Source organism: Notolepis coatsorum (assembly GCF_963971535.1).
Source record: "Notolepis coatsorum genome assembly, contig: SCAFFOLD_241, whole genome shotgun sequence".
Classification (NCBI taxonomy): Eukaryota; Metazoa; Chordata; class Actinopteri; order Aulopiformes; family Paralepididae; genus Notolepis; species Notolepis coatsorum.
In genome coordinates this window covers 254,968-277,949 of record NW_028172132.1, presented here as the reverse complement: position 1 = coordinate 277,949, position 22,982 = coordinate 254,968, and positions in this window count along the sequence as shown.

The following is a 22,982-nucleotide window of genomic DNA, read 5'->3' as shown; positions in this document are numbered from 1 at the left end:
CTTGCTGCATTTCTTCTTTAAACGGCACTCGGCTGCCATATGGCTGCGCGCGCAGCGGAAGCAGCGGCGGTTGGCTTTGATCCACTGACTCACCTCGTCAGCGGTCATCTTCTTGAAAGTGTCACATTGAGACAGCCAATGTTCTTTCTCACAGTACTGGCATACAATCTTCCACTTCTCTTTCGTCGAGGGGGTGTTGTGGTTCTTGTGCTGCGGTACTGACTCGGCTTGGTGCATAACGGTCACCGACCGGCGGTTATCATTAGATCTCCGAGGTCCATCTCTTGGGCTTGGTCCACTCCACACGAACGTATCAACTCGTAGGCTGCTGACTTCTCTCGCGAGGAAGTCGGCCAGGTCTAGGAGGGATGGCTCGGGACCGTCGGGATCATGGTGGTCTCTCTGCCGCCGAAAGCGCTCTTGGCGGGCTGGAGGGAGCTTCTCTAGTATTCGTTCTACATTAGAGTTAGCATATAGTTCGTGTCTCCCTTTCTCCTTTTGGGACCCCAGCATCCCTACCAGGGATTGTACCTTGATAGAGAGGTCGTCCAATGCTCTATTGTCTTTGGCTGGGGGGAGACGGTCAATATTTCTTATTTCTTGTATCACGTAGTCCCATATGCGTCCATAACGCTGGTCGAGGGCCACTAGAGCCGCAGAGTATGGGGTGCTTGAGTTGGAATATGCCAGCACTATATTATGCGCTCTGGGCACCTTGAGATGCTTGAGGAGGATGGCATATTTGTACGACTCATCAGGGACGTCGGACATCATAGTCTCTAAGCACGTCCGTAATTCCGTGTACTGTGCTCTGTCCTCGTGCGTAAAGTCTGGGAACGTCGGTGTGCCAAGGTACGATGCCATGGATGGCTGGCACGTCGGTGAGCGTTGGGAAAGAGGCCTCCTGGGCGAGTCTCCCCGTACGTGTTGTCGTGGGCTGGTACTTGGTGGGTACCAGAGGCCGGGTACCCAGGTGCTGTTCCTCGGTGCTGACTGTGCGTCAAACTCACCCGTGAGTTGAGTCGGGGGTTTGTAGCGCAGTGACTCGGGGGTGAAGTCTGGGCTGTACTGGGCCTCCTGGTCCTGAGTACGTTGCTGCTGGTGGGCTTGACTTTCCTCCTCTTCCTCTTCCTCTTCTAGGTCTTCTAGGTCTTGAAGTCTTCTATTCAGTCTCTCGGCGGCGTAGGCCGGTTCTTCCCGGTTGCTGGGTCTCGTATGGACCGGTCGGGGAGGGGGTTCGGAGACGTAGATAGGATCCTTCTGTTGGCCGGGTTCCGGGTCACTTGGTCGGGTAGGGGAAGGTGCCCTAGACCCTTGTCGTGATGATGTCCTGGAGCTCCGTGCGGAGAGAGGGGGTGTCGCCCTGGCAATCAATTGTTCTATTATCTGCGCCTGCAGCCGGTCGCGCTCTGCTTCGCGCTGGGAGTGGGCTGCGTCGCGCTCTGCTTCACGCTGGGCATGGGCTGCGTCGCGCTGTGCATTGGCGGCGTCGCGCTGTGCATCGCGCTGGGCATGGGCGGCGTCGCGCTGTGCATTGGCGGCGGCGCGCTGTGCATCGGCGCGGTCTCTTTCAATGTTCTCTTCCATCTGGAGGCGTCTGGTCTCCAGTCTTATGCGGTCGTCTTCACTCCTTTGTTGCGCCTGGAAGCGCTCTCGCTCTGTGGCAGAGTGTTCGCGTTCACTAAGGGCTTGCGCTTGGAGTTGCGTGTGAAGGCGCTCTCATTGGTCTGCAGATTGTTCGCGCTCGCTCGTCTGTTGAGCCTGAAGGCGTTCTCTTTCCATGGTAGAGTGTTCGCGCTCACTTAGTTGTTGCGCCCGGAGGCGCTCTTGTTCCATGGAAGAATGTTCGCGCTCACTAAGCGTCCGTGCTTGGAGTCGATCGCGTTCAGTGGAGGCTGCCAGGGTGGCGATGAATGCCTGCGCATCTATCATAACGTATAACTTATCTCTGATCGTATAGTGGAATTTTCCCTTCTCTCTGTGTTTGTTGCATTTCAATTTGGGTTCGTTTGCAGGAAGTAGGCACGGACGAAAGCTCTCGGTTCCAACCAGACGGATGTTTTTATTCACCAATCAAAAGCTTCGGATCCTATTATAAAAGTGGTTTCCAGCTGCTCCCATATTGACAAGATACGAGCTGGATCCCATAAATGTCCACAAGTTATTGTTCAAGTCTCTGATCGGCTCGTGCCGAGCTCAGAAAGTCTTCTCCGGTTTTGTTGTTTCAGGTCGCCCCGGCAACACGTGGCTGGTCCTTTATTTGTGCTGGTTGCTCCGGCAACTCTGGTCTTCAGCGATTCCCTGGCGCAGCGCGGGTGCGGTCGTTTTCTTTCTCTTCCGCGCTCCTCTTTCTCCGTCAGCTTCTGTAGATAAAGACATCTCTCCGCCCCCTTTTCCGCGTCGTCCTAGTGACGATTTGCTAGGGGCGTCACTTCTTTCTATTGGCTTAACGTGATATCGGCCATTTTGGATCTTAAAGGGACATGGTACTATTTACATCTAGACTATTTTTATCATTTCGTCTCCTTATATGGGACGTTTTTTCCAGTTTCTAGCGGCCCACTCTCCTTGAACAGAAATAGAGCATACGTTGCTTCCTAGTTTAACAGCTACAAATACTTTGCCATGCTTTGATTGTCTTTACAATAATGAGATTATTCTTTATTTTGACTAGACAGTTGCTAAAAGTCTTTCCTTGAGTTTTGTCCCCAGTTAACTATGTAATTAAACCTTTTGTTGTTTGTTAACCATACTGGTTGTATTTCTATTCTCTAAAGCAGTGGTTCTCAAACTGTGGTACGCGTACCACTAGTGGTACTTGGTGGTACTGCTGCTGGTACTTGAAAACATTTCCAAAAAAGCTAAAAAAAAAAAAAAAAAATTTTTTTTTTTTTTTTTGCAGTCAGGCCACTGAATTTAGAAGCAGGCCAGGCCAGTGTTTCTGGTTGCGGCAGCGCGATAGTTAGATAATCTAAGTGGGGAACAACCAGGAGATCACTGTGACAGAGAGTAATGCAGTCTAAACAGTCATAAATCTTTAATTCAACTTCAGCCCTGATCATAACCATTTATTTTTAGATTTCTTATAATGTCAGATAAAAAATGAAATACTCCCACTTTTCTGAAAAGACTTGGTGTTAAATCTGACATTACAAAAAATCCATCAAAATATGTGTTGCTGCTAATCATTGACACATGCCTAGCCTGTAATAACCCCCCCCAGAGAAATGTACTTTGCATTTGATATATTGTAAATATTTTACTTTTTGTGTGTTTTTTTTAACAATAATTTGTGATGCCATCACACAAACTGGCATTTAAAGGGTAAACATTCAAAAATGTATTGAATATGTGTTTTCTTTTCTTTTTTACAATAATTTGTGATGCCCATTACAAACACTGGCATTTAAAGGGTACAAATTCAAAAATTCCTGCACCAGAATGCAAGAAATTAAGTTTTTGTAACAAAATAATTGTGTGTGTGGGTGTGTGTGTGTGTGTGTGTGTGTGTGTGTGTGTGTGTGTGTGTGTGTGTGTGTGTGTGTGAGTGTGAGAGAGAATGACGGACAATTGCTTGCTGTGTGAGAGAGAGAGAGAGAATGACGGACAATTGCTTGCTGTGTGAGAGAGAGAGAGAGAGAGAGAGAGAGAGAGAGAGAGAGAGAGAGAGAGAGTGAGAGAGAGAGAGAGAGAGAGAGAGAGAGAGAGAGAGAGAGAGAGAGAGAGAGAATTAAGTACATTTGCTGAAATACAGTTGTTCTTCATTTTCTCACTTGCTATGTGAGAATGTTAGTTATTATGTTCTCAATGCCCCTTGCATTGTATGAGTTGTGTGGAAGCGTTTGCTAGTTCTGGTGCTATCCCTTTGTACATTGTGGCTGTGTCTGACAAAAGTTAACAATAAATAATGGTATTAGGAATAGATTTGCCTCCTGCATGAACTGTGCATAGCTGAATAGACTGTATTTTAACGCCGGTCATATGGTGGTACTTGGAGAGCCAGCTACGTTCTCAGGTGGTACTTGGTGTAAAAAGTTTGAGAACCACTGCTCTAAAGTAATCCTTAACTTTGTTTTAGCTTTATAACACTCTAAGCATCTTGATCTGACTTCTAATCTTTGGTTCATAATGTATTATAGCGTAACTAAACTTTTAAAGGATCAATCTGTATCTTTATAGTTTTAAACTGAGTTGATTAGTCTTAAGATTGATTTTCTATGGGCAGAATATTCCTGATAATATTCTGTCTCTATTATAACTATTTAGGGTATTTAATTACTATATTTGCCTATATTTCATTTATAACTATTAGATTGGATTTAACCCTAGTTCTCAAATTCCTTACACAGCTCTATTGACTCAGGAGGAGTCATGTCAACTATCTCAGGGCCCTCAGGAGCTTACAGGAAGCCATTTCGTTTGAAATAGATAGCAGTTGGCTTTATTACTCCTAGTAGGCTGACACCCATTGTCTGCTTCTATCTTGGTCAACAAAACCAGCTGTTCCACCGTTCCTTCCTGGCCTCAAGACTTCCAGTCTATCTGTTTTAAAGATAATAAATTACTCTAGTGACCGTTCCCTTTAGAATGTGTGGCGGGGGGAAGGGTTTTTACAACGGTGGCCTGTTTAACTGTTCTGCTATCTAACCACTTACAACCGCATGGTCCCCTGTAGAATTGTACATTCCTTTGGAGTTACACATGTTTCATTTTGACAATTTACGACAGGCTCTTACTTATCTCGATGTGATTTATCTAGAGATATCTACAGCAAGAATTTTAGGTGTCAATAACGCCAGCATTGCAATCTGGTTAGAAGTGGTGGAGAGAATAAAGGTTAGCATATGAATTGTAATCCTTGGTTAGAAACGAAATAATGGATGGATTATCCAAGGGGGGTCCTGGGGGGGGGGGAAGAAGAGTGAGTAAGAGCATATGTATGTATTGTATTGTATTGCAAGTATAATGTATATATCTCGTAAACTACATTTATATTGATTCAAATATTGGAATGTATAATCCTGTGATTTATTGTGGCTATTTACTGTTAATGCTTGTGTGTCTAGTTTTATGTCATGTCAAAAAAATTATTAAAAAAAAATTTCACAGAAAAAAAAGACAATAAAATGGGCAGGGGCAAGCCTTGGCAGGGAAAGCAGCGACAGGCTCAAGCCTCCACACACCACCTGGAAGAAACAGATGAGGAAGCAGCATGTGCATACAACATGTTCGGGTGGGAATAGATGAGGAGCCACCTGAACCCTATTATGCCACTATCACTGTCGGGGGACAGGATGTAAAGTTTGAGATTGATTCAGGGGCTACTGCATCGGTCATCAGTGAGGAGACCTACAGGAAGACATGGGGGTCTAACCTACCACCCATTAGCCCATCAAAGCTCAGGCTCAGGACGTACACAGATCAGCCCATACCTCATATAGGAGTGCTATATGTGGACATTTTAGCAGGGAATCAGAAGGCAAAGGCCAGGCTGGTTATAGCTAAGGGGGGGAGCCAAGTCTTTTGGGCCGTGATTGGCTAAGGAAAATTAAGCTAAACTGGCATAATGTTAAATATGTGCACACGACAGACACGACAGCGGACATCCTGCATCGGTACAGTGATGTTTTCAGGGACGAGCTGGGCACACTGAAGGGGGTAAATGTGAAACTCCATGTTGACCCTGAGGCCACCCCAAGGTTTTTCAAGCCTAGCTCGGTGCCGTATGCCATGAAGGTCAAAGTGGAGGAGGAGCTGGAACGTTTGCAGAAGCAAGGCATCATTGAACCCGTCCAATTTTAAAGGTGGGCGGCTCCCATTGTTCCAATCCTGAAAGAGGATAATACAGCACGCATATGTGGAGACTACAAGGTGACGGTAAAGAGCGTGACCTAACTGGGACACAGGATCACCGCACAGGGGCTCAGTCTTTGGAAGACAAGGTGGGAGCCATAAAGGAGGCTCCAAGCCCAAAGAGTGTCCATGAACTAAGATAGTTTTTGGGCATGGTGAATTATTATGGCAAGTTTCTGCCGGATTTATCAAATGTTTTGGCCCCGCTGTACAAGCTACTGCACCTTGACACTAAGTGGGAGTGGAGTGGAGAGCAGCAGAGAGCTTTTAAGGAAGTGAAGGAGCTGCTCAAGTCTGCAAAGTTGCTCGTTCACTACGACCCATACAAAGAGATCATCGTCTCGAGTGATACCTCGCCTTATGGAGTTGGAGCAGTGCTCTCACACATCATGGAGGATGGGGATGAGAAGCCTGTGGTTTTTGCTTCACGTACCCTAACAGCAGCGGAGAAGGGGTACTCTCAGTTGGATAAAGAGGGTCTAGATGTTGTTTTTGCTGTGAAGCGTTTCCATCAATACCTATACGGACGGGCATTCATTATCACAACGGACCATAAACCTCTGATGAGTTTGTTCAGTGAGCAAATCTTTTCAATTTCAGTTTAGAAGCAGGTTTCGTCATAGCGTCTGCTACCATGTCGTCTGTTGGACAATAAATCAGTGTCATTCTTTCTTCTCTGATGACAGATCTGATGAAATGATATTGTATATCGACATGTTTACATCTCTGTCGGCACACAGGGTTTCTAGCAATCGCAATGGTTCCCTGGTTGTCCTCATAAACAACAGTCTTCTTATATACATAGGTATCCATTCCTTCTAGCAGTTGTTCTAGATAAATACATTCCTGTATTGTCATAGCTAGAGCCATATATTCGGCTTCACAAGTTGATAGTGCCACTGTGGGCTGCTTCTTTGTTTTCCATGAAACCAGTGAGCTGTTTGAGTTCAAACTCACACAATATCCTGTGGTACTTCTTCTATCTGTGGTGTCAGCTGCCCAGTCTGCATCACTGTAGGCTTTAAGCTTTAAGCCCTCGCTGCTCTTTCTGAAACACAGCTGTTTATCTGCTGTACCTTTGAGATAACGAAAAACATGTTTTGCTGTAATCCAGTGCTCCTCTGTGGGGTCAGCAAAATGCTGTGACAATTTACTCACTACAAAACATAGGTCAGGGCGAGTACATGTTGTCAAATAAATGAGGCTACCTACAGCTTCTCTGTACATTTTTACATCTGTCAATCTCTGAGCATCCTCTTGGTAGTCTAGTTTTTGATCACATGGTGTTTCCCTTGATCTACATTCTTGCATGTCAAAACGTTTCAGGATCTTTTTCACATAATTAAATCATCCACCTCTGTATTTAAACATAGAATCCATTTCTGTATTTAAACATGGAATTCACTCCGGTATTTAAACCAGGGCTCTCATTCATCAACGTTGCGTACGCACAGATATGTGCTTAAGCCGTGCGTACGACCATTTCTAAGCAAAGTGTGGGATTTATCAATTTGAACGTGAACTTGACTTTGTGCGTATTTCTACGCACAGTCCAGAGCATGCGTAGCTGGCGCCCGTTGGTAGAATATATTATTACAACAAGGAAATAAGCTTCTGTGCATTAGTTTCAACACTGGCGTGTTCTGTATGAACCGTAATTCATTATAGTTCATTGTAAAATAGCAACAGTAGTGTAATTATGGTCAAAACCCTATAAATAGCATTTGGAATAATAGGTCTTTATCTCCGAATGAATGCAGCATGGTTTATATAGCGTTATCGGAATATACAGGGTGTACTGACTGACTGCACTCCGCGTAGCTCAACTCGTTATTATTTTGCGCACAGACCGCAGAAACACAGGACCGTTTTGATTATATTTAAAAGGCTTTACGTTAAACGAAACAAGTGGAATTTCGAAGCTGTAAGCAGAATACAAGTCATATGAACACCCACGATATAGTGTTCTTCCCCCTTCCTACTGTATAAGAAAGAATAAAAAACGCATTGCAATGAGAACAGAGGGTGTATGTGTATTACAAAACCCTTGCAATAATGTGTCTTAAATGAATGAAAAGCATACATGCTCTGGACACAGAGCATATATCGTGTGGGTGATATGACTTGTATTATGCTTACAGAATTCCACGTATTTAGTTTTACAATGTCAAAGCCTTTTAATATAAATCAAAACGTTTCCGTATTTCTGCAATCTATGCGCAAAATAATAAGGAGTTGAGGTAGATACACACTCAGAACGTATTACATGCTGGTATGCTGATAGAGTAAACTATTATATGAATATTAATATGATATGATATAAGGTATACACTGGTCCGTCCGCGAGGATAGCGACGAGGAGTTGGATAGCCATTAAATGCCATTTGAGAATATAGGCTATTAATGCAATGAAAACATATTATTTAATGTTTTCATAAGCGTAAAGATTAATGATCAAGTTAGTTTACTGTGCAGGTTTCGCAGGGCTGTGCATTGTGCTATTATATATGCGCAAGTTACTGTTGCATAATGTAGGCTATGGCTGCTATTATTTGTAATTCATATAGGCTACCTAATAGTATATGATTTTTAGAGGCATCTATTTTGTTGTCGGTATTAGGCTAATACCGACAACAAAATAGATGCCTCTAAAAATCATATTATAGCCATTCGAACACAACTAATAAAGGCATTCATATTACAGCACGGTTATAATGACACACCACCAACGCCAAACAGTGGTCAACTAACGGTCTTTATTAGTATTTTGAGCTGTCCAGGCACAATTGCAGCAATGGTCTTAGGGAGCCGTTGATATCTGACATCACCGTGTACAAGTCAGCCTTTTATTTATCCCATAACACCGGTTGTGTCTTCTTGGTTCGACAGCGCCTCAGTGAACAATCTCCTGTGAAGTTTCTCAGAGTTCCGCTCGGGTCAGTCCATTATTTCACATCCCATGGGGGGTGTTTCATGACCATATATGGATAATCATGCACGAGCATTGACGGTAGAACAAAGAGGTATTTATCAACACGGAGGAGCGTAGGACCTGTGTACGCACGGTTGATAAATCCAGTTTTTTTTGTGCATGCACACATTCTAAATTCTGTGCTTACGTATGAAAATAGAATACTTTCTAAGAAAAATTGATAAATGAGGGCCCTGGAATCTACTCCTTCTGTATTTAAACCTGGAGTATCCTCCTCCTGCATTTAAGCATGTAGCCACCCTCCTTCCGTATTTAAACATGGAGTACCCTCCTTCAGTATTTAAACATCTAGCTACGAACCTCGCTTTGTACTTGTCGTGGCCTTCAATACCCTCCTTGATTGAGTACACCCATTTCCCTCCCACTGTCTGTCTGCCCTCTGGTAACTTGGTTAGAGTAATGGTGTGGTTGTCCTCTAGGGACCTCATCTCCTCATCCATTGCTCTCTCCCATTTACTTGATTCAGGGGACACTATGGCCTCTTTAAAGGTCTGAGGTACCCCACTGACTACTCTGTAGCAGTAATCAATGGTGGTAAGTGTACTGTCATCCTCGTCACTTTCTCTCCGGGCATAGTCTGTCAGATACTTTGGGGGTTTGTGTTCCCTTGAGGGATACCTCCCACTGCTTGGGGCACGTGACATCACCCTCGGGTGCTCCTCGTCATCGCCCTCTGGGGGTTGCTGACTGTCTGTCTGCACGACTGTGCTAAGTACACTGGGCTGAGGTGTCTCTGTTTCTTCACACCTTACTCTGGAGTCCAGCTCTGGCTCCTCTGTCTGTGTTTCGTTCTCACATGTTGTCTTTGTGACAAACTTGACTAGCCTGTGTTTCTGCACTCTCCCTTTACCGGGATGATAAACTAGGAAAGCGGGGCTTCCCTTGTCGTGCCCTACAAACAGTCCTTTTTCACATCTGGACTCGAGCTTTCCTCTGTCCTGCAGGTAAGCATAACACACTGATCCAAATTGGTGCATCCTAGCTAGATTATGTTATATCTGATCCTGGTAATATAACAAGGAATAATTTTTTTTTCTTTTTCATTTGCCAGGTCAACAACATTCCAAAAAATCTAACAGTCCACTCTCCCCCTTTCCCATTTTGGACACAGACTTTTTTTTATTTATTTTTTTACATTTCTTTCTTTTTTTTGTTTAAGTCTTTCATTTAGGTAAGTCTATAGATCCAAACGAATGGGTGGCCGCCGTTCCCGACTTGGATATCGGCGGTCACCACTGTCCATTTGTGGCGTCGGTGGCATGGACTTTGGTGCCGGGGTGTCGGCGTCATCATCACCCTCCTGGGTGGGTGAGGCCACTGTAGGCTCTTCCAGGGAAGGTAAGTCAATTGACACCGGCTGCATAGTTGGAGTGTCATTCAAAAACAGCTCTGTCATTCCAGCAGTGGATTGGGGTTCCCTAGGGGTCTCTACACTCCCCAATAACTGCTCTGTGTGCCGTTTCCACACCAGATCGCGGTCTGTCTGTACTGTATAGGACAGCGGTCCTGTCTGTCGGACTACAGTGGCGGGCACCCACTTCGGTCCACAATGGTACTTCCGTGCCAGTACGTGGTCACTAGCACTGAAGGCCCTGGTCTTGGCTCTCAATGCTCTTCTTCTTACTTGCTTATCCTGTTCATGCCACACAATTTCTGCTTCCTCTGGCGGTCTGATAAGATCCAGGTTGGTGCGCAGCGGTCTCTTAAGGAGCAGTTCTGCTGGGGATGCCTTGGTGGTTGCGTGTGTGGTGTTCCGGTAAGTTAAGAGGAAACCGTAAAGGCGTTGGTGGAGACTACCTTGCCCCTGTGATGCCTTTAGGCTGTGTTTCAGAGTCTGCACAAATCTCTCAGCTAACCCATTAGTTGCTGGGTGGTAGGGTGCAGATCTAATGTGTTTAACTCTGTTGACCTTTAAGAAAGTGTCCATCTCCTGAGAGATAAATTGGGGCCCATTGTCACTCACCAGTTGTTCTGGACACCCGAAACGGCTAAACATTTCCCCCAGTTTCTCAATGGTCATCTCAGCCGTTGTGGATTTCATTATTTCCACTTCGGGCCATTTGCTGTGGGCGTCTACCGCCACAAGGAACATTTTCTCTTCGTACGACCCAGCAAAATCAACATGTAGCCGTTTCCATGGCTCACTTGGCCACTCCCAGGGGTGTAGTGGTGCCGGCTGGGGTGCATTACGGACCCGCTGACAGGTGGGGCATGTCTTAGCCTTTTCTTCGATGTTGCTGTCCAGCCCGGGCCACCAAAAATAGCTACGTCCAACCTCTTTCATACGGACCATGCCACAGTGTCCCGTATGAAGTTGTTGTAGCATGGACTTATGCAGCGAAAGAGGGATGACCACTCTTCTTCCCCAGAGCAGGCACCCAGCTTGAGTCGACAGTTCATGTTGTCTAGAGATGAAAGGTGTGATGTGTGTCCTTCATTCCCCCCCCCTTTACGATGGAGTCCATTACTTGTGAAAACACTGGGTCATTCCTAGTGGCCCTCCTCACCTGTTGCGCGGTGACTGGTGCATTTTCCACTTGACTGAAATAAAAGATGTCAAACTGACCCGGGTCTGGCTTTGACACGGGCAATGGTAGCCTGGAGAGGCCGTTACCATGCAATTATGACTTCCGATATTTAATTGCATAGTCATGGGCAGACAAGAGCAATGCCCATCTCTGCATCCTGCTCGCTGCGAGCGGTGGGATGCCCACATGCGGACCTAGTATGGTCGTGAGCGGCTTGTGGTCGGTCAGGAGCGTGAACCGTCTCCCGAACAGGTACTGGTGAAATTTTCGTATGCCGAACACGATGCTTAGTGCTTCACGCTCTATTTGAGCGTAATTTGATTCAGCCTTGTTCAGTGTTCTGGACGCAAAAGCAATGGGTTTCTCTACCCCATCCAGCATGATATGGGAGATAACCGCCCCTACTCCGTATGGGGATGCGTCACAGGCCAGCTGTATCGGCAATGCCGGGTCAAAGTACGTTAAGGCCTCTGACCTCAGCAGCGTCTCTTTTGATGCTACGAAAGCCTTCTGACACTCCTCAGTCCATGCCCATGGCTTCTCCCGACAGAGCAGTTGGTGCAGCGGCTTCAGCGCTGTCGAGAGACCCTTCATGAATCGTCCATAATAGTTCAGTAGTCCCAAGTATGAACGGAGTTGGGCCACATTTTGGGGGGCAGGAGCCTCCACAATGGCCTTAGTCTTTGAAGGAGCCTTGTGCAGCCCTGCAGCGTCAATCACATCCCTTTGTGGACTCTCAGTCCATAATCCTGCAGCCTCTGCAGGGTCTCATCCAGGTTCTGAAGATGGTCTTTGTCATCCTTCCCAGTCACCAGGATGTCATCTAGGTAGCATTGTACCCCGGGCAACCCACACAAAATCTGATCCATCGCCCTTTGGAACAGAGAAGGGGCTGAGGTTATCCCGAATGCCAACCGACAGTACCTGAACAACCCTTTGTGGGTGTTAACCGTCAGAAACTATCTGGAGTCTTGATCCACGTGCATCTGCAGGTACGCATGGCGGAGGTCAATTTTACTGAATTTCTGGCCGCCAGACAGGCCAGCGAACAAGTCCTCGATAAGAGGCAAGGGGTATTTCTCCACTTCCAGCACTGGGTTCAACGTAGTCTTGAAATCACCACATACCCTTATTTCCCCATCCTTTTTTATAATGGGCACGATGGGGGTACTCCAATCGCTGACGCTAACTGGCTCCAGCACCCCACTTTTCACCAGAGCATCCAGTTCCGCCTCCACCTTGGGCCTGATGGCGTAGGGCACTGGCCGCGCTTTCAAGAACTTAGGTGTGCTGCCTGGTTTAACTCTCAGCTTCACCGTAATGTCCTTCATGCTTCCGAGCTCCTTTTTAAAAACATCAGCATGTTTCTTAAAAACTGCGGATAACCCTGTGTCCCCCTGTGTCACCAGTCGCACCGCGGGCCAGTCCAATTGTATTTTCTCCATCCATGCCCGTCCCAGTAAGGAGGGGTAGTCGCCATGCACCACATAGAGTAGTAGTTTAGCGTGCTGTCCGTTCAACTCCACTTTGACCTCTGTGACCCCTTTTAGGGCCACCGCTTCTACGGTATATGTCTTCAGCACCACTCGGGCTAGCCGCAGTGGTAGGTGTTTCAGTGTTTGTCGATACCCTTTGTCTGACACCAGTGACACCGCCGCGCCGGTGTCTATCTCCATACGCACTGGTTTCCCCTCTAGCGAAGGTAACACCCAGTAGCCACTAGACCCACCCGCCACAGTTAGTATGTGTAGTGGATACTCCTCGTCAGAGGAGTCACTAACAGCCTTGTGTTCCACCTGGTATACGCCTTTCTTGGTCCTAGGTTTGAATGCCTCTTTTTGAAACCTAGGTTGTCTGTGCTGCGACGGTGCTTCGCTCCTTTTATTACAGCATGCCCGCTCAATGTGGCCCTTTTTGCCACAGCCCCGGCACTCTAACTCCTTGCACCAACATTCCGTCGCTTGATGCCCTGGCTTGCCACACCGAAAACACATGCCCTGTCCTGACATTTGTCTTTGGTTTACATTAAAAACCTGATGCACTTTGGCAGACGCACTCAGTTGTTGTGCCTCTCTGGCTGCCAATTCCATTGACACACTGACATCAATGGCCTTTTGTAGGGTGAGCCCATGTTCTGTTAACAGTCTTTTTTGTGCTGCCTCACTCTGCAGTCCACACACAAGTCTATCCCTGATGGTGTCATTTAATACCTCATTAAATTCACAGTGTTCAGATAATTTCCTAAGTGCTGCTACAAACATTGTTACAGTTTCCCCCTCCTCTTGATTCCTCCTATGGAACCGAAACCGTTCCGCTATCAGGAGTGGTTTAGGAGAAAAGTGTCCCGTCAATGCAGTAACAATCTGTGCATATGTCATTTCCCCCGGTTTCATCGGTCGTACCAAACTCCGTAGAATGTTGAAAGTCCTTGCCCCAATCACACTCATAAACGTGGGCACAATCTTAATGTTTGTAATGTCATTTGCGAGCACAAAGAAATCAAATCTCTCCGTATATGAACTCCATTGTTCCACGCTCTCATCAAAGGGGCAGATACTCCCCAATATTCCAGCCATTGTTCTTGTTAACACATGCACTTCTTGTTTGTCCGTAGTCTTATCACTGTCTGTGTCTAGATCCGACATTCACACACACATCAACGTTACCAGTCCGCCGCACTGCGCCGCAGTGCCGCACACGCATAGCTCCGAGCCGCTCAGGGTACAAGTATTAGCTCCGTTGCTAATGGCAACCAAATGCCCTCCACTTAGTTCCAAAGTCCAACTTTTCTTTCGACCAAGGATGCCGCGCAGTTCCGTCGTCCACGTCGCCAATTTGTTATATCTGATCCTGGTAATATAACAAGGAATCATCACAGACACGGAGGTACTCAGTAACGAGGCTTTATACTTGATAGCAGGTAAATACAATAACAACCCCAGGTGCGCAATCACCACGTACATATACAGGGCGAGTACGGCGATCGCCCTGGGACATAACAGATTACACTTCTTTCCTGTCAGTGCTGTATACGGGGTGGTGCCCGTGTGCTTATTAAAGCACCTGTTTCTGGTGTAAGTGGCTTCTTGCACCGCATAATGCCATAGACTCTTAGGTAAGTTACTGTCTACTAGCTTACACCTAGCCATTTCGAAAAGAGTGCGCCATTCCCTCTCTGCCACTCCGTTTTGGTGTGGGGAATATGGACATGACGTCTTGTGTCTTATCTTGTTCCTTCTCAACAGTGATTGGAACTCTCTATTTGTGAACTCGGTTCCGTTGTCGGACCTCAAGCATCTTATGTTACCATAAGGGGCTACGTCTGCCAGGAATTTCTCTGTGACCTGGAGTGTGTCACTCTTTGCTTTGAGAAAGTAAACAAACACTGCCCCTGTGCACACATCTGTAAAAGACTGTACATATCTAAAGCCTCCTATGGACTTGTTGCTTATTGGACCGGCTAGATCTGTGTTAACTAGCGCAAGTGGTACCTTTACTTTTTCTGTGGGATTTCTGTTTCTCGATTGAGTAAACTTCCCCTTTATGCACACTATACATTCTTTGTCAGGTCTACGCTTTTCACCTTCAATGTGCATGCCTTCTGTCACTTCTTGCAGTTTCAGTAAATCCTCGTAATTACAATGACCCATAATCTCATGCCATGTCTGAATATCGTGACTGGCAGTCACGTTACACATATCATTATTATCATTACACTTGTCATTGTCATTACACTCTGTTTGCAGATAATACATTCTCTTGTACACCTTTATGTTAAATCGTGTACCGTCAGGCTCTACAAGAAAATGTTTACCTTCATCGAAGAATACTTTGGCACCGTTCGCAGTAGCAGCTATTACAGAGAATAGTTCTTGTGGGAACGAGGGTACGTAGAGAGTGTTCTTTAACGTCACTGTACACCGGCGCCCCTCACTGTCTATGAGGCATACCTGTGCGTCTCCTCTCTCTTGCGCCAACCCGTAGGTGCACTTCCCGTCTGCCAGGTCCATGCTGTGTCTCTCCGAGTGGAAAGTGTTGTCAAAGTTCTTGAACCGACTCCTGTTGTTGATGACGTGGGACGACGCACCTGTGTCCACGATCAGTCCCTTCCTTTGGGCCTGCTGCAGCTGCGTTGGCCTGGTGACGTACGCTGTCTGCGCCCCGAAGATGAAGTCTTCTTGTCCCGCTACTCTCCGGGCGTCGTCTCAATCCGTCTCACGTCGACCGTCGCCGCCATCTTGTCCGCTGCCGCCATCTTGTCCATGCGCGTATCACGCGTTCTGGTCACGTTTCTTCATGCACGCTCTGTCTGTGTGCCTCGTGGATTTGCAGAAGCTACACCAGACAGTCTTTGTGCAGTTACCTTTCCGATGGCCTTTTTCTCCACATCGCCAACACGCCAGCTCCGTCGTGGGCCTGGTCTTCTCCCTCGGCGTCGCTCGGGCCTTCAGAACCCTCTCTCCCGCCTCCACGGCGGCTGGGTGGATATCTTCTGAGGCCTAGAAATTTCGTAACTTGGCCTTGAACTTTCCCAGCGTCATGTCCGCTGAACCGTGTGTTACCAGGAGTGTGAACGGTTTGTACAGCTCCGGTAGTCCCCTCATCACCATCGCCATCATTAGCCCATCGCTTGGTGCTTCTCCTGCACTCTTCAATGCCGTAATGATCTGCTCAGCTCTGATGACGTATTCGGTCACAGTCTCTGTGTGCCCCTTCTTCAGTGCTGTTAGTGTTATGTAGAGGGCCACGACTCGGGGTCTTCCTTGCCCGATATAATGTTCTCTCAACACTCCCAGGCTTTCTCTGCCTTTGTCTTTAGTGTCGCGGAATATCAGCCCCAAGCTTGTGTCGTCGAGCAGTGGTGCTAACTCACAGTATGCATCTGCATTACGCTTGTCGTCCAGGGCTTGTGCTTCCACCGTCAGGTCTCCCGTGGGGGCCGTCAAGATCGTCGTCTTCAGTCCCACACCGTGCATGCAGCATAACATGCGCTCTTCCCAGAGCTCATAGTCCTTTGCCTTTCCATTGAATGAGGGCCATTTGCTCCTTCCCTTGGTCGCCATCCTCCTTTTTGATGGTAGGCGTAGCTTTAGCTCTGTTGGTATAGCCTTTAGCCACGTGGTGCTCCCGGCGCTAAACTAGCCTATACTTCAGCTAAACTTGCTACCCTTATTATTTTGCCCCTGCGTGATCTGGGCCCATAACCTGTTGACAGAGTCTGGCTATGGGGCGACAATAATATGTTCATGAGACATGGTTTCTCCCTTCAGCCTTTAATCGGCGTGGTTTATTATTTACAATTGCACACAGCAGCACACGAGTTCTCCTCTCCGTGAGAGGCAGGTGGGAAGAGATTGAGGGGGAAGAGACATCTCCTTAAATACCCTCCACCTGGCGATAGCATTAGCGGCTCCGCCTATAGCGCCCTCTAGTGGAAACAGTTATGCATAGTTAGACAGTTACTAGCAATCATATAACCTCTAACTTTAACAATAGATTTCCAAAAAAGTTAAATATAAATTAAATAGCTTTTCCAAAATGAAATATACTGAATATTGATCACGATAGTAAAATGTTGCTGCTGTTTTTATTAAACATTTTTGTAATATACTGTTAATTGGTACAATAATGAATCACTTTCCTAAACTATCTACTGCAGATATGTGAGGCACTGTTATGAGAAGAACCCAACATGAGCCAGCAAAGAAGAAGAGCCTCCTGCTGTTTGCTTCAGAGGATGAAGAGGGGGCTAACAGTGCTTTGGGCCTCTACAGAGCAGAGCCAACAATTTTTTGTCTGGTTTGTTCATACAGAATATTGAAAGAATAAGAGAAATTGAGATCAATCAAGACGTTTTTCCCAATGGTCAACTGTTCTGGAATGTACTTGAAAGTACTGCGTTTTACTTTTACCTTGAAAGTGCATGAGTTTACAAAAGGTCCTTTGCTGTTAGGAATCTAGGTAAGAATGTTGAGTTCAAGTATGGCATGGAAGAATGGAGACGGAGAGAGTGCTGCTCTTCTCAAATATGTGTTATTTTTATTATCAGAAACACTTTGAGCGATAACAATACTTTACCAGGTAAAGCAGGAAGTAGCAATAAGGAAGATACTTAACCTGTTAAGCCTTAAGGTCCCCCTATAGGGGGCGGCGCAGAGAGGGTTGCATCCTCCCGGTCATCATCACGGGACGTCCACACGCTGGTCCACCTCGGACCGCCCCGGGCCTGCTGTTCCCCCATGATGGCCTGGACACGCTGGTCTACCTCGGACAGCCCCGGGCCTGCTGTTCCTCTATGATGGCCTGGACACGCTGGTCCACCTCGGACAGCCCCGACCTGCTGTTCCTCCATGATGGCCTGGACACGCTGGTCCACCTCGGACAGCCCCGGGCCTGCTGTTCCTCCATGATGGCCTGGAAACGCTGGTCCACCCCGGACAGCCCCGGGCCTGCTGTTCCTCCATGATGGCCTGGACACGCTGGTCCACCTCGGACAGCCCCGGACCTGCTGTTCCTCCATGATGGCCTGGACACGTTGGTCCACCTCGGACAGCCCCTGGCCTGCTGTTCCTCCATGATGGCCTGGACACGCTGGTCCACCTCGGACAGCCCCGGGCCTGCTGTTCCTCCATGATGGCCTGGACACGCTGGTCCACCTCGGACAGCCCCGGGCCTGCTGTTCCTCCATGATGGCCTGGACACGCTGGTCCACCTCGGACAGCCCCGGACCTGCTGTTCCTCCATGATGGCCTGGACACGCTGGTCCACCTCGGACAGCCCCGACCTGCTGTTCCTCCATGATGGCCTGGACACGCTGGTCCACCTCGGACAGCCCAGGGCCTGCTGTTCCTCCATGATGGCCTGGACACGCTGGTCCACCTCGGACCGCCCCGGGCCTGATGTTCCTCCATGATGGCCTGGACACGCTGGTCCACCTCGGACAGCCCCGGGCCTGCTGTTCCTCCATGATGGCCTGGACACGCTGGTCCACCTCGGACAGCCCCGGACCTGCTGTTCCTCCATGATGGCCTGGACACGCTGGTCCACCTCGGACAGCCCCGACCTGCTGTTCCTCCATGATGGCCTGGACACGCTGGTCCACCTCGGACAGCCCAGGGCCTGCTGTTCCTCCATGATGGCCTGGACACGCTGGTCCACCTCGGACCGCCCCGGGCCTGATGTTCCTCCATGATGGCCTGGACACGCTGGTTCACCTCGGACAGCCCCGGGCCTGCTGTTCCTCCATGATGGCCTGGACATGCTGGTCCACCTCGGACAGCCCCGGACCTGCTGTTCCTCCATGATGGCCTGGACACGCTGGTCCACCTCGGACAGCCCCGGCCCTGCTGTTCCTCCATGATGGCCTGGACACGCTGGTCCACCTCGGACAGCCCCGGCCCTGCTGTTCCTCCATGATGGCCTGGACACGCTGGTCCACCTCGGACAGCCCCGGCCCTGCTGTTCCTCATCCAGTGGCCAGCATGCCTCTTGTCTCCTGTGCCTCGCGATCCTGCGCTGACACTACTAAATAGGATCGTTTCCACTCCAAGCAGGAGTACCTCCAACTCCGCATTACTATAGTTCGCTCTGCAGGTGCGCCTCTGACTCTCTTCGCTCTCATCATTTTTGGGATTTCATTTGCACACTTCTTCTTCTTCTTCTTGGGGTTTTACGGCGGTCGGCCACCAACTGTTTGGGGCATTACCGCCATCTTCTGGTATCCCTTACCTCCTACAATGTCCATTTTGCATTCACCATCATGAAGTGCAGCTAATGCTGCTACTTCCTGACTGAGCCTCCCTCTGTGAGACACTCCTTGCCTCCTGTGGGCTGACTCTGGATTTCTTGGTTACTCACAATCCCCTTATTTAACTCGCTTACTACTTCCTCCCATGTCAGACACTTCATACCCATGTGTTGTACTGCCTTTAACAATTAACTTGATCCTTTCCGTTTTTCTCTTAAAGGAACACTCCAACATTTTGGGAAATTATTTTATTTAACATCTTCCCTGGAGTTAGACAAGAAGATACATACATTTTCCGTCTCTCTGCATGCATTAGGCTTAAGGAATGCCTGGACCGTTAGCTTAGCTTCATCACTGGAAGTGGGTCATACATTTACCCGAGTTCCCTACAGTCACGAAATACACTCCAAATACAATCAAAATACAACTCCAAAACGTTCCTGTAAACATGTTGTGACCTGTGTATTTACCACGTGGAGAAATAAAAAATAATTGAATTCAACATTTCCGTTTTCTAAGCAGATATACTCTGAACTATTTTTTGCCAAACCACTGCTGTCTGGGCGCAGTGATTCCACGTCACCAGTCCTACTTTCATCGAGGTCAGTGTTTACATTTTCGTTTCATTCAAAGGATCCGAACCGATTGAAGTTAATATGGCTACCATGACTGTGGTATGTTTTCATTTATGTTTTTAGATGGAAGGCTGTATTCCATCTGTCTAACGTTAGCGAATATTGTGAGATTGATGAATAGGACATAACTTTGCTGGACTATCCGACCTAGTATAAATATAATCCTCAGCGGTCCCTGCATCCCTTTTGATTCAATGCTACTTTCGCTTGCTGACTGGCGTTACATTAGCCCCGTTCGTGACTGGGATGCATGACTACAGGGTTTGGGCGAGTGAATCCACACTCGTGGTATTATTATTACTCTTTTATTATGTAACGCTAGCCCCTTTTCGTGACTGTGATGCACGCCAACAGAGTTTGGACAAGTCCCGCGTGCATCACAGCGTTACATAATACATATTTACATTTGCTGCAGCCTTCGACACAGTCAACCATCAGATCCTCCTCGCGGCCCTCGCAGGAATGGGAGTGGCTGGATCTGAGCTGACATGGCTGACATCATACCTCAACGACCGCTCCTACCAAGTGTCATGGAGAGGGACTCTGTCGGCCACCCGCCCCCTCCGGACGGGTGTCCCCCAGGGCTCGGTCCTAGGACCCCTTCTCTTCTCCCTCTACACTAAATCACTGGGTAACATTATCACGTCTCATGGCTTCTCATATCATTGTTATGCCGATGATACTCAACTCTTCCTCTCCTTCCCTCCCTCAGATATCCACGTCTCTGAGCGGATCTCGGCCTGTCTGTCCGACATCTCCGCCTGGATGACGACCAACCACCTCAAACTGAACCTAAGCAAAACAGAATTGCTCCACCTGCCGGCCAAATCCTCCCCCCTGACCGACCTCTCCATCACAGTCGAGAATGCAGCTGTGACCGCGTCCCCGACCGCCAAGAACCTTGGTGTTGTCCTCGACGACCAGTTGAACTTCTCTGCTCACATCGCAGCGACAACCAGAACCTGAAGATCCCTCCTGAGCAAAAGAAGCCACCCAACTCCTTGTCCAATCAACAGTCATCTCCCGCCTCGACTACTGCAACGCACTGCTAGCTGGCCTCCCGGCCACTGCCACCAAGCCTCTTCAACTCATTCAAAACGCAGCGGCCCGCCTGATCTCAAACCTACCGAAGTCGGCCCATGTCACCCCACTTCTTAGGGACCTGCACTGGCTCCCCATTGCTGCATGTATCCGCTTCAAGGCCCTCGACCTAGCATACCGTGCGGCAAAGGGAACCGCTCCCGCCTACCTCCGGTCAATGGTCTCTAACTACACACCCTCAAGACCCCTACGCTCTGCATCTTCTGGCCGCCTCAGACCTACTCCTATCCAAGCTCCCGGAGGGTCATCAAAGAGAAGCCGCCTATTCTCAGTCCTTGCCCCACAATGGTGGAATGAACTACCCATCCCAGTTAGGACAGCCGAATCCCGTCCAATCTTTCGCCGTCGACTAAAGACTCACTTCTTCAACCATTATCTGAAATGATATATAAAAAAAAAAATCTAACCCTGACTAACCTTACTGTCATGCACTTGTCCTAATAAACTAACCTACACTGTAACACGCAACACTTTGATGAACATTGTTACTCAGCTGATAGTTGTACCCTTCTTGCTGTCTTGTCGTACAGAACTTGTAAGTCGCTTTGGATAAAAGCGTCAGCTAAATGACTAAATGTAAATGTAAATGTAAAACATAATAAACAAGACTACATTAGGCTAGTCGTAAATTGGCTAACCTATTTTGTTTACTCAGGAGTTCAGGTCATATGAACAGGACTATGACCAAAGAAAATAGCATAAAATTGTCTTCATTGTTTAGCCAGTTTCTATAGGCTACTATCTATGCCGTTGAATGTGTGTTGGATCAGCTGTAATGAATTGCATTCCAAATATTTTGCCTTCATGTATGTACTGTATTATGAATAATAAAACAAATTATATATAATATATAATATTATGTTCTCTCTGCAATTAGACTGCCCTTCATTCATTCATTCCTATCTGCTATCTCTGAAAACAGTTCCCCACGAGCACAGTCAGTGCACCCCATAGTATTCCGATAACGCTATATATAAACCATGCTGCATTCATTCGGAAAGAAAGACCTATTCCAAATGCTATATTTATAGGGTTTGACAATAATTACACTACTGTCACTATTTTACAATGAATTACGGGTCATACAGAACACGCCAGTGTTGAAACTAATGCACAGAAGCTTATTTCCGCATTGCAATATTCATATTCTACCACCGGGCGCCAGGTACGCACGGTCGGAGCTGTGCGTAAATATACGCACAAAGTCAAGCACACGTTCAAATTGATAAGTCCCACACTTTGCTTAGAAATGATTGTACGCACTGGTTACGCACATACTGTATCTGTGCGTACGCACCATTGATAAATGAGGGCCCATGGTGTCCAAGGATCTCAGCCCGACAGTCACTCTGAGGGATTCCGTCAAGTTTGTGGTCCTGCTACACAAAGTGTGGAAGAAGCATCAAGACTACCTGGGTTTCTACACCTTAGACCAGTGGTCACCAACCCGTCCACATTACAGTTATACTTTTGTTTTGATGTGAAACGTGATGCTGCATAAGATGACTGCACTTAGCACTGACTGAGAAAGTACACATTACAGTTCTACTTTGACAAACATATTTACAATTAGCATTTTATAATGTTAATAATATGAGAGTCCACATTACAGTTCTACTTTTGTTTTGATGTGAAAAGTGATGCTGCATAAGATGACTGCACTTAGGACTGACTGAGAAAGTACACATTACAGTTCTACTTTATAAAATGCTAATTGTAAATATGTTTGTCAATGTTAATAATATGAGAAAGTCCACATTACAGTTCTACTTTTGTTTTGATGTGAAAAGTGATGCTGCATAAGATGATGCTGCACTTAGCACTGACTGAGAAAGTCCATATTACAGTTCTACTTTGACGTTTTAATGTTGGACAAAGCATTGCATGTAATTTAGAATACAGGCAAATAAAAGTCATTTAGTTTAAAGTACAATCGTGGCTGTCTTTTTCTTTCAACGCTTCAATAGGTAGATCTTGCATTCACCAAAAAAAAAAGTAAAAAATGATATTGGGCTTAAAAAGGTTGGTGACCACTGCCTTAGACAGTCACCTCCTCTCCCCCTCACGTCTATATTTATCACAGCCGAAGAGTGCAAGAGCGCTTCCGCATTTTGCCCTGATTGGCC